Genomic DNA, 9915 nt, shown 5'->3' with positions numbered 1-9915 from the left:
ACCTGAGGTGACAAAAACAAAAACTCCAGGCAGCACTGGAAAGCGGAAAGAGAAAGTGGATACTGATTGGGAAGCCAGAAAACCAGCATTGTCAGTTACATTTCAGAAAAGATCAGCAGAATTCAGGTTTCAAACTCCAGGTCCACTTCAGAAACTTATGGGCCAAAATATCTCTTCAATTACACTTTTGTAATTTCACTAAGACTAAGGGTTGCATGGGCTGAACTCGCCTCAGAGTGTGGAGGTGGGGTGAGAGGAAAGAGAAGCAACACCTCCTACATACTCCCTAGTTCCTGGATCCCACATTCCCCTCTATGCCATCTCCTTCCCCAGCCCTCTTTATGCCATATTCTCTTTTGTGTCCCGCACCCCATGCCCTACGCGTCTCATGCCTTTGTCTGCCCATCCCCCTCGGTGCCCCGTTTCCCGCCAAGGCTCCAGCGCCCGAGACCAACGGCCCTGACGCTCGCCGCGAGTCGCGCGGCAGGCCCACCACCCAGGGCAGCGGGCAGCGCGGCCCGGCGCCCCGGGCTCTGGGAGGGCCAGCAGCAGGGCAAGGAGGCGGTGCCTGCCGAGCAGGGAGGCGGTGCCCGTCGGGAGGACGGGCCGGGCGGGGGGAGTTTATTCCACTAGAAGGGAATAGTTTCTCCTGCTGAGGCTTGACAGCGTCAGGTCAGTGCGTGAGCTGCTGCGGGGACCATCCCCCTGCGCGGCAGGGGGCTCTCTGGGGGCAGGAAGAGGCTGTGGGGGGCATGAACCGTCAGGGGGCTGCGTCCGTGGGGATCTAAGGGAGAGAGAGGGGTCTCTTTTGGGGTAGAGGTAGGCAAGGGGGCTGTACCCCGGGGGAGAGAGAAAGGTCTGTGCCTGTGTGGGGCAGACAGGGGTATTTCCCCTAGCGCAGAAAGGAGGGCTGTGCTCCTGGGGGATCTTTGGGGTGCAGGCAGGAGGCGGGGGTGGGGGGTGGGGGTAGAGGACTGTTGATGAAGGGGAGGCTTCATGGAGTGCGGGGGTTGTGGGCATGGTGGCGAGGGCTGAGAGAGCCAGGATGGGGCTAATGCCCATGGGGGCTCTCTGAGCAGGGCGCTGTTCCCATAGGGGCTTAGGGAGGAATGAAGAATTTGTTCATGGGAGCTCCAGGGTGAGCTGCGTCCATGGGGGCATCTAGGGGCAGTGAGGTACACAGAAGGCTTTACGTGTGCGTGGTCTATGGAGTTAGCAGCATAGGTGCTGTGTTGCAGAGGTGCGTTGTACTGGAGGGGGTTGGATCTCATGTGGGCTATGTAAAGTGGTTTGGGGATAAGCAGAGGGACAGTGTTCATGGTTACTGTATGGGGATGGTGGAATACACAGGGGGATGTATGTCCATTGGTGCTACATGTGTGATATTGATGGAGATAGACAGTAAACTGTGCCCATTGGTATTCTAATAGTTATAGGTGGCTATGTCCATTGGTACAACATGTGGAGAGGGGAGATGGGAAGGGAGTGTTACTCACTTTGCATACTTGTAATGAATGAAAAGCATCATTTTCTTTTTGACTTCTCAACCAAGAAAAGTCAGCGAGCCCTGATTTTAGTCATTCCACAGCAGAGATACTATGTTGAAATATATAAAATATATGGGTGGCATGCCCTAGGTTTTCAAGAGCATTTTGTAATTTTCTTGGTGTCATTTCTCTCCAGGGTACTTGGCAGCTGAGGACTGCAAGTTCCTGTAGTGTTGTAACTTTGAGGCAGTATATGCACATGATACAATGCTGTGATAGTATTATTATAACATTATATTATGACATTAGATTGATAACTATGTGTAGCCTTTTGGAGATAAGTGCAGGAATTTATCAAGAAATAATTAATTTTTATGTACCTTGGACTTCTGATTTAATAGTCTTGTTATATTTAAGTTAACTTAAATTAAAAGGATCAATTCTAATTGCTCGGACATTTAAAAGTGAGGGTGTGGACTGATAAATTTTGTTTGTAACCCACTTCCTCCATCTCCAAAAGGGTTGTTTGTCTGGAATATGACACTAATGTTCTGTCTAGTAACCAATGTTCAAAAATATATACTTCCCTAGCAATCAGTCTGTAATAATATGCATAGAGTAACTTTTTAAAGATGATAATAATGCATTATTTGTTAGCTAAAAGGACCCAGTGTGGCCCATGAGGTACATTGGAACTTGTATGACCTGCAGTATTCAGTTTGTCTTTTGCAAATTAGTCTTGTCTGTTGTACCCTGGTTGATATTAGAATTCCCTGTGCGTGGTTATGTTGAACATTTTTAATCTCTTTAGGTCTCACTGAAGATTAATGTGAAAATTACTTAGAGATTTAATTATGAGACTATGAAGAATCATTTTTAAACAGTTCTGCACAGTGTAAATATAGACTATTGTCAGTGGGGGAGATATTTGATCAAATGGTTAGACATGGATGTTGAAATTGGCAGCTAAACATCAGAATTATATTTGGCAGGTATTCTTATAGGAGCTGCTGTCAGATTTGAATCTACTCAGACATCAGTTTATTAAAATTTTGCATTATTGGTTTACATATTTTATATATTCCTGTGAGTAGCCCTAGTAGACAGCATCCATTCCTTGATAATACCTGATCTGAAAAGTATATGGCCCTGTACCAGATATCAGTGTATCATGAAAAGTTTGTCATAGTATGTTCTTTCCATAAAGAATTATTCTCCTCCTCCAATTTAAGTATCTATTATACATACTGACACCACAACAAACGCCTGTACAATGGTAAAGTTGATCAATATTATAGCTTCAGTTTTTAACTTTTGCTTTATGATACTGACATTGACATTACTGCTGAATCTGAGTTTTTTCTACTTGACTTTTCTTTCAGTTCCTATAGATCAGTTCCTAAATTCAGGCCCAGTTCAATCAATATAAATGTATTTCTATAGCAGTCGGTGCTTGAATGATTTTAACCAACAGTTTAATCAGTAAAGCCAGAAATAGTTTATAAGTAGAAGCAAAACCCATGTTTTGTACAATGCTAGGCAAATAATTCACAGGAAATAATTTACTTAATGATTTTTGCCTCTTTATGTTTTGGAACTGACACCTTTTGATTTTTTCTGAAGTATTCACTATTAAAAAAAATCAGAATAATTTCACTAGCTATTTCTTGTTCTGTAACTCAGTTGTCAGTAATTAGTTTTGAATATTTGGTATTTGAAATTTGAGTGACTTTAATTACTTTTGGTTGATACATAGGTCACAGGGTTTTCTTTCTGTTCTCAATTGTGGTGAGCATAAACCAGGCTTCCAGTGCAGCTACTCAGGATTGTAAATTTAAAATTCACCTTCTATGAAAATTCTCCAATATTTGCTTAAATTTACTATTTCCACGTGTTTCTGCGCTGAATACTTTTCTAGAGTATTCATGGAAAGCAAACACAAAAAGCATATTAACACTATCTAAATTAACTAGCTTAAAAATCTTAACAAATACTTGCAGGATTCTCCAAGCTAGTTTGTTGAGGCGTCATGGGCACAATGCTTTCCATTTTATTTTCAAACAGTTTATTTTGCTGTGTTGTTATGATATACCCACTAATTTATTTTTTAAAGTCAATACTAGACTTATTGAAAGCAGATTGTTCCCCACTGTAATATTATAAGTGATGGTGAATTCTGATAAATCTTTATTTCTTATGCTGATTTTTTTTCTTTAACAGGAGGTTCTTATTCTTCAGTCATTTTATTGCAACTGTTCTGAATGTTTCTGTTAATTTTCTGTGTATTTTTAAAAAAGCAACAAATCACTAAGTAGTAGAAAATCAGTGTTGTGATTGGTTCTATATAACTATACACCCTGAAATATCATTAAGGGAACACATGCATGTGCTTCCTATTAACAAGACAATTCCTGAGGGCCTTACTCAATCTTCACTATGTTCTTACTCAAGAAAAATCCCTTTGGCTTCAATGGGGGGTTTCGAAGACTGAATGGAAATTGATTTGGATTAACATTAATAAGAATCACAGTAACAGGGTACTGATATTAATTCTTGTACTGACTGATATGCCCTTATTTTTCTTTTAACTGATTGGTTTCAGAGTAGCAACCGTGTTAGTCTGTATTCGCAAAAGAAAAGGAGTACTTGTGGCACCTTAGAGACCAACAAATTTATTTGAGCATAAGCTTTTGTGAGCTACAGCTCACTTCATTGGATGCATTCAGTGGAAAATACAGTGGGGAGATTTATATACATAGAGAACATGAAACAATGGGTGTTACCATACACACTGTAAGGAGAGTGATCACTTAAGGTGAGCTATTACCAGCAGGAGCGTGGGGAGGGGGGGAACCTTTTGTAGTGATAATCAAGGTGGGCCATTTCCAGCAGTTGACAAGAACCTCTGAGGAACAGTGAGGGGTGGTGGGGAATAAACATGGGAAAATAGTTTTACTTTGTGTAATAACCCATCCACCCCCAGTCTCTATTCAAGCCTAAGTTAATTGTATCCAGTTTGCAAATTAATTCCAATTCAGCAGTCTGTCGTTGGAGTCTGTTTTTGAAGTTCTTTTGTTGAAGAATTGCAACTTTTTGGTCTGTAATCAAGTGACCAAAGAGATTGAAGTGTTCATAGATACTAAGATCAGAAGGGATCATTATGATCATCTAGTCGGACCTCCTGCACAACGCAGGCCACAGAATCTCACCCACCCACTCCTACGAAAAACCTCTCACCTATGTCTGAGCTACTGAAGTCCTCAAATGGTGGTTTAAAGACTTTATGGAGCAGAGAATCCTCCAGCATGCCACAGAGGAAGGCGAAAAACCTCCAGGGCCTCTTCCAATCTGCCCTGAAGGAAAATTCCTTCCCGACCCCAAATACGGCGATCAGTGTTCTCCAACTGGTTTTTGAATGTTCTAATTCTTGACGTCTGATTTGTGTCCATTTATTCTTTTACGTAGAGTCTGTCCAGTTTGACCAATGTACATGGCAGAGGGGCATTGCTGGCACATGATGGCATATATCACATTGGTAGATGGGCAGGTGAACGAGCCTCTGATAGTGTGGCTGATGTGATTAGGCCCTATGCTGGTGTCCCCTGAATAGATATGTGGACACAGTTGGCAACGGGCTTTGTTGCAAGGATAGGTTCCTGGGTTAGTGGTTCTGTTGTGTGGTGTGTGGTTGCTGGTGAGTATTTGCTTCAGGTTGGGGGGCTATCTGTAAGCAAGGACTGGCCTGTCTCCCAAGATCGGTGAGAGTGACGGGTCGTCCTTCAGGATAGGTTGTAGATCCTTGATGATGCGTTGGAGAGGTTTTAGTTGGGGGCTGAAGGTGATGGCTAGTGGCATTCTGTTATTTTCTTTGTTGGGCCTGTCCTGTAGTAAGTGACTTCTGGGTACTCTTCTGGCTCTGTCAATCTGTTTCTTCACTTCAGCAGGTGGGTATTGTAGTTGTAAGAACGCTTGATAGAGATCTTGTAGGTGTTTGTCTCTGTCTGAGGGGTTGGAGCAAATGCGGTTATATCGTAGAGCTTGGCTGTAGACGTTGGATCATGTGTTGTAGTCTGGATGAAAGCTGGAGGCATGTAGGTAGGAATAGCGGTCAGAAGGTTTCCGGTATAGGGTGGTATAGATCCATCATGAAGGATCTACAACATATCCTGAAGGACGACCCATCACTCTCACAGATCTTGGGAGACAGGCCAGTCCTTGCTTACAAACAGCCCCCCAACCTGAAGCAAATACTCACCAGCAACCACACAACAGAAGCACTAACCCAGGAACCTATCCTTGCAACAAAGCCCATTGCCAGCTGTGTCCACATATCTATTCAGAGGACACCAGCATAGGGCCTAATCACATCAGCCACACTATCAGAGGCTCGTTCACCTGCCCATCTACCAATGTGATATATGCCATCATGTGCCAGCAATGCCCCTCTGCCATGTACATTGGTCAAACTGGACAGTCTCTATGTAAAAGAATAAATGGACACAAATCAGACATCAAGAATTATAACATTCAAAAACCAGTTAGAGAACACTTCAATCTCTTTGGTCACTCGATTACAGACCTAAAAGTGGCAATTCTTCAACAAAAATCTTCAAAAACAGACTCCAACGAGAGACTGCTGAATTGGAATTAATTTGCAAACTGGATACAATTAACTTAGGCTTGAATAGAGACTGGGGGTGGATGGGTCATTATACAAAGTAAAACTATTTTCCCATGTTTATTACCCCCCACTCCTCACTGTTCCTCAGAGGTTCTTGTCAACTGCTGGAAATGGCCCACCTTGATTATCACTACAAAAGGTTCCCCCCCCCCACTCTCCTCCTGGTAATAACTCACCTTAAGTGATCACTCTCCTTACAGTGTGTATGGTAACACCCATTGTTTCATGTTCTCTATGTATATAAATCTCCCCACTGTATTTTCCACTGAATGCATCGGATGAAGTGAGCTGTAGCTCACAAAAGCTTATGCTCAAATAAATTTGTTAGTCTCTAAGGTGCCACAAGTACTCCTTTTCTTTTGCGAATACAGACTAACACGGTTGCTACTCTGAAAACAATCAGTTATGATGTATGAACACTTCAATCTCTTTGGTCACTTGATTACAGACCTAAAAGTTGCAATTCTCAACAAAAGCACTTTAAAAACAGACTCCAAGGAGAGACTGCTGAATTGGAATTAATTTGCAAACTGGATACAATTAACTTAGGCTTGAATAGAGACTGGGAGTGGATGGGTCATTACACAAAGTAAAACTATTTCCCCATGTTTATTCCCCACCACCACCCCCATTGTTCCTCAGGCGTTCTTATCAACTGCTGGAAATGGCTCACCTTGATTATCACTACAAAAGTTTCCCCCCCTGCGCGCCCCCCCACTCCGCCCCCCCCGCTGGTAATAGCTCAACTTAAGTGATTACTCTCCTTACAGTGTGTATGGTAACACCCATTGTTTCATGTTCTCTATGTATATAAATCTCTCCACTGTATTTTCCACTGAATGCATCCGATGAAGTGAGCTGTAGCTCACGAAAGCTTATGCTCAAATAAATTTGTTAGTCTCTAAGGTGCCACAAGTACTCCTTTTCTTTTAACTGATTGGGTTTTTTATGAAGCATAGCTGGCCCTTAGACCAGTTGTGCCCCTAGTCAGGTGCCAATAATAATATGGGCATCTATGAGGCTTGTGCTACTGACTGCACAAGCGTCTTCAAAGGGAGTGGAGTGGGATGGGGATGTGGTCCACTCTCAGCTGATGGAGGGTGGGGGGAAATGCACATGGTACCAATTTAAAGAGTTGCTGAGTTTCCATTGCAGTATATGGTCCTCCAGAGCCCCGGAATTCCTCCAGGGCTTCTGCTGCAATGGAGTCCCCTTGCATACAACCCACATGCAGAGGCAATCTAGCCCTAACTCTAGTATTTTAACAACAGAGTATTTAGCAAACAATTAGCTACATTTAAGGCCTGATTTGCAGACTTTGCATATGCAAAGCTTTCATGGGAGTTAGGACTGGGCTCATAATCTTTATCTCCCCTCTTCTTCCAGTATGTTCCACAGCCCAGTTATTAACGGATTCCTAAATCCATTAAAAGAACCAAACAAAACAATGATATCCTTCCCCAGATTAAAGTTCTTTAAAGTGAACTACATAGTTATGATTATTGTTTGTTACTTGAATTGCAGTAGTGCCTAATGGCCTGATCAAGGATCAGGGCCCATTGGGTGAGGCATTGTACACACATAGAGGAAAAGACAGTGCCTATTCCAATGATCTTATGTTCTAAAACTCTGAGGCGAGAGCACTAGTAGATACAAACAAACATGGGGAACACAATGAAATGGTGGGATCATTAAGCAGAAACTTGGACTTACAGATGATGCTTTCCATATGTAGCATATTTAGCTTCATTTGTTTGTTTCATTGGCATTGGCTATAATAGCAAAATAACTGCTGTTTAACAAGAGAAGATAAGCAGCTATCTCAAAATCCAGTTCATGAATTTCTGGAATCAACTAACAGGTGATGCTTTGTAGACATGCATAAGCCACCCTCTTCCCTCATGACTAAGCACATCACCTGCATGCCATGCAGTTTGCATATTCAGGACAAAGTCTATGAATTCAAGTCTGTGAATCCCAAAGTCCCATCTAGCTGAACAACAAACTACTAACTTGCTACTCTGCTGGTTGATAATTAGCAATTTTTAAAAACAGAGCTTAGGTACTTATGCGTATGTATGTTCAGGAACAAGTGTATGCTTTGTATATATTAGTACATAAACATTCATGTACACTATGTATGTATAGCTAGACTACAGGATGTACATATTATTTCAGTGTTATGGAATAACATCCTCCGTATGTAGAAATGCTGCATATATAAACCTTTAGTTGTCATTTGTATTAGTAATACTAAATAAGTAATAATTAATTGATTTAATGTAATTGCAATAATCATACCCTGAGAGTTTTAAATAAGAACATTGGGACAGTTTCTTTCCAGACCTCTAATGCAACAACATGAGACCTCAGTGTAAAAACTATTAGACTGTCTGGAAATTTTTTTAAGGTATAAATAGCATTGGAACTATTTCAGATTTTTTGTACTTAACACTGTTTTATGGTTTAGGTTTTTTAAAATTTTATTTAACCTTAATAAAACAGAAATATGGGTCAGAATTCATCGGGATAGGTTACAGTTTAAATCACACAGTACAGCCCATGCTGTAAATAAATATAGTTCATGCTTCAAGAGAATGTGGAGGGCGTGGGCTGGAGCAGGAGCAGGAGGGATTTGAGGTAATTCACCAAAAGGGCCCTTGCGAAAAGTGCATGGTGCAATGTGCATTCCCCAATTTATGTGGTCAGCTCTGCTTGCTAGAGCAGTGGGTCGGCAGAAGATGAAGCCTTCTCTCATCCTCACCCTGCCCTCTTCTTTTGGAGATGCTATTGTTGTCACTGTTGTGGAGCAGTGGCATTGCTTCCCAGCTGTGTTTTGACTGGCCTTGGCCCAGAAGAACAAGGTGAGAGAGGAAGCCCCTTGCGCCCTCTTCCCTCCCTTCCCCTTCTGTGTCTGGCCAGTGATAGATATCAGCTACACACCACTTCACACAGAAGCATTTTGCGGTTTCCATGAGCAGCATATCTGACACCTTCCCATCACTCTGTAAGAAGTGTCTTATCCTATACATGTTGGAAGGGACAAATGGTGGGATTTTCAAAAGCACGCCGAGGTCACCTAACTCTGCTCCCACTGAATTAAATGGTAAATTAACTTCCATGGAAGTAGAATTAGACCAATACTGGGAGATGTTGGAAATCCCACCCAAAATCATTTTGAAGATGATCATATGCTGGCATTCCAAGCAGAGAGGCATACACATAACCTAATACATGCCACCAAAAGAAAATACAGGCAAGAGTTGCACTATAAGACACACACACACACACACACAAAATCTAAGCATGACATCCTAGCTTCACTGAAGTCAATGGGGGCTTTGCCATTGACATCAGTAGAGCCAAGATTTCACGCTAAGACTAGCTAGGCACTAGAAACTTCTAGAGATTCTCTCCAGCATTTCACATGCATCCAAAACTCCCTTTGAATCCAGTGGGGATTTTGAGTGTGCAGAGAATACCAGATCAAGCCCTCAGTGAGTTCTTATTTGCTCAGCAAGACTACATGGCGAAAGCTAGATAAACATAAATAAATGATATATCAAGGACATTGTTGTAGAAATGCCTTTGAAACAAACAGTGGTATATTTTTCTGTATTATGTTCTGGAGCTAATGTGGTTAGTTCATTATAGTTGTAGTTGAGCTTTAGATTTAAACAAAATGTAAACAATTTTATACAGGTTTTGCAGGTGAGATTATGCTGCTCATTCAAATCAAACTAAAGT

At 41.9% G+C, this 9915-nt stretch overlaps 1 protein-coding gene across 4 annotated transcripts in view; it reads left to right on the top strand.

The window, feature by feature from the left end:
• Positions 1-590: 590 nt before the first annotated feature.
• The window catches only part of PPARG (peroxisome proliferator activated receptor gamma), a 105514-nt gene continuing 96189 nt past the window's right edge, over positions 591-9915 (top strand). For 2 of the 4 annotated variants that reach the window (XM_073352272.1, XM_073352269.1), the window contains exon 1: positions 1029-1240. The gene's annotated coding sequence lies outside the window, so the exon portion shown is untranslated. Of the gene's footprint in view, positions 673-1028; positions 1241-9915 lie in introns of those variants that run through there. The other 2 variants (XM_073352271.1, XM_073352270.1) reach the window with 2 other exon arrangements.

This window comes from Lepidochelys kempii, chromosome 7 (genome assembly GCF_965140265.1).
Source record: "Lepidochelys kempii isolate rLepKem1 chromosome 7, rLepKem1.hap2, whole genome shotgun sequence".
NCBI lineage: Eukaryota > Metazoa > Chordata > Testudines > Cheloniidae > Lepidochelys > Lepidochelys kempii.
Note: the sequence above shows the minus strand (reverse complement) of the source record. Positions and strands in the feature narration are given on the sequence as shown.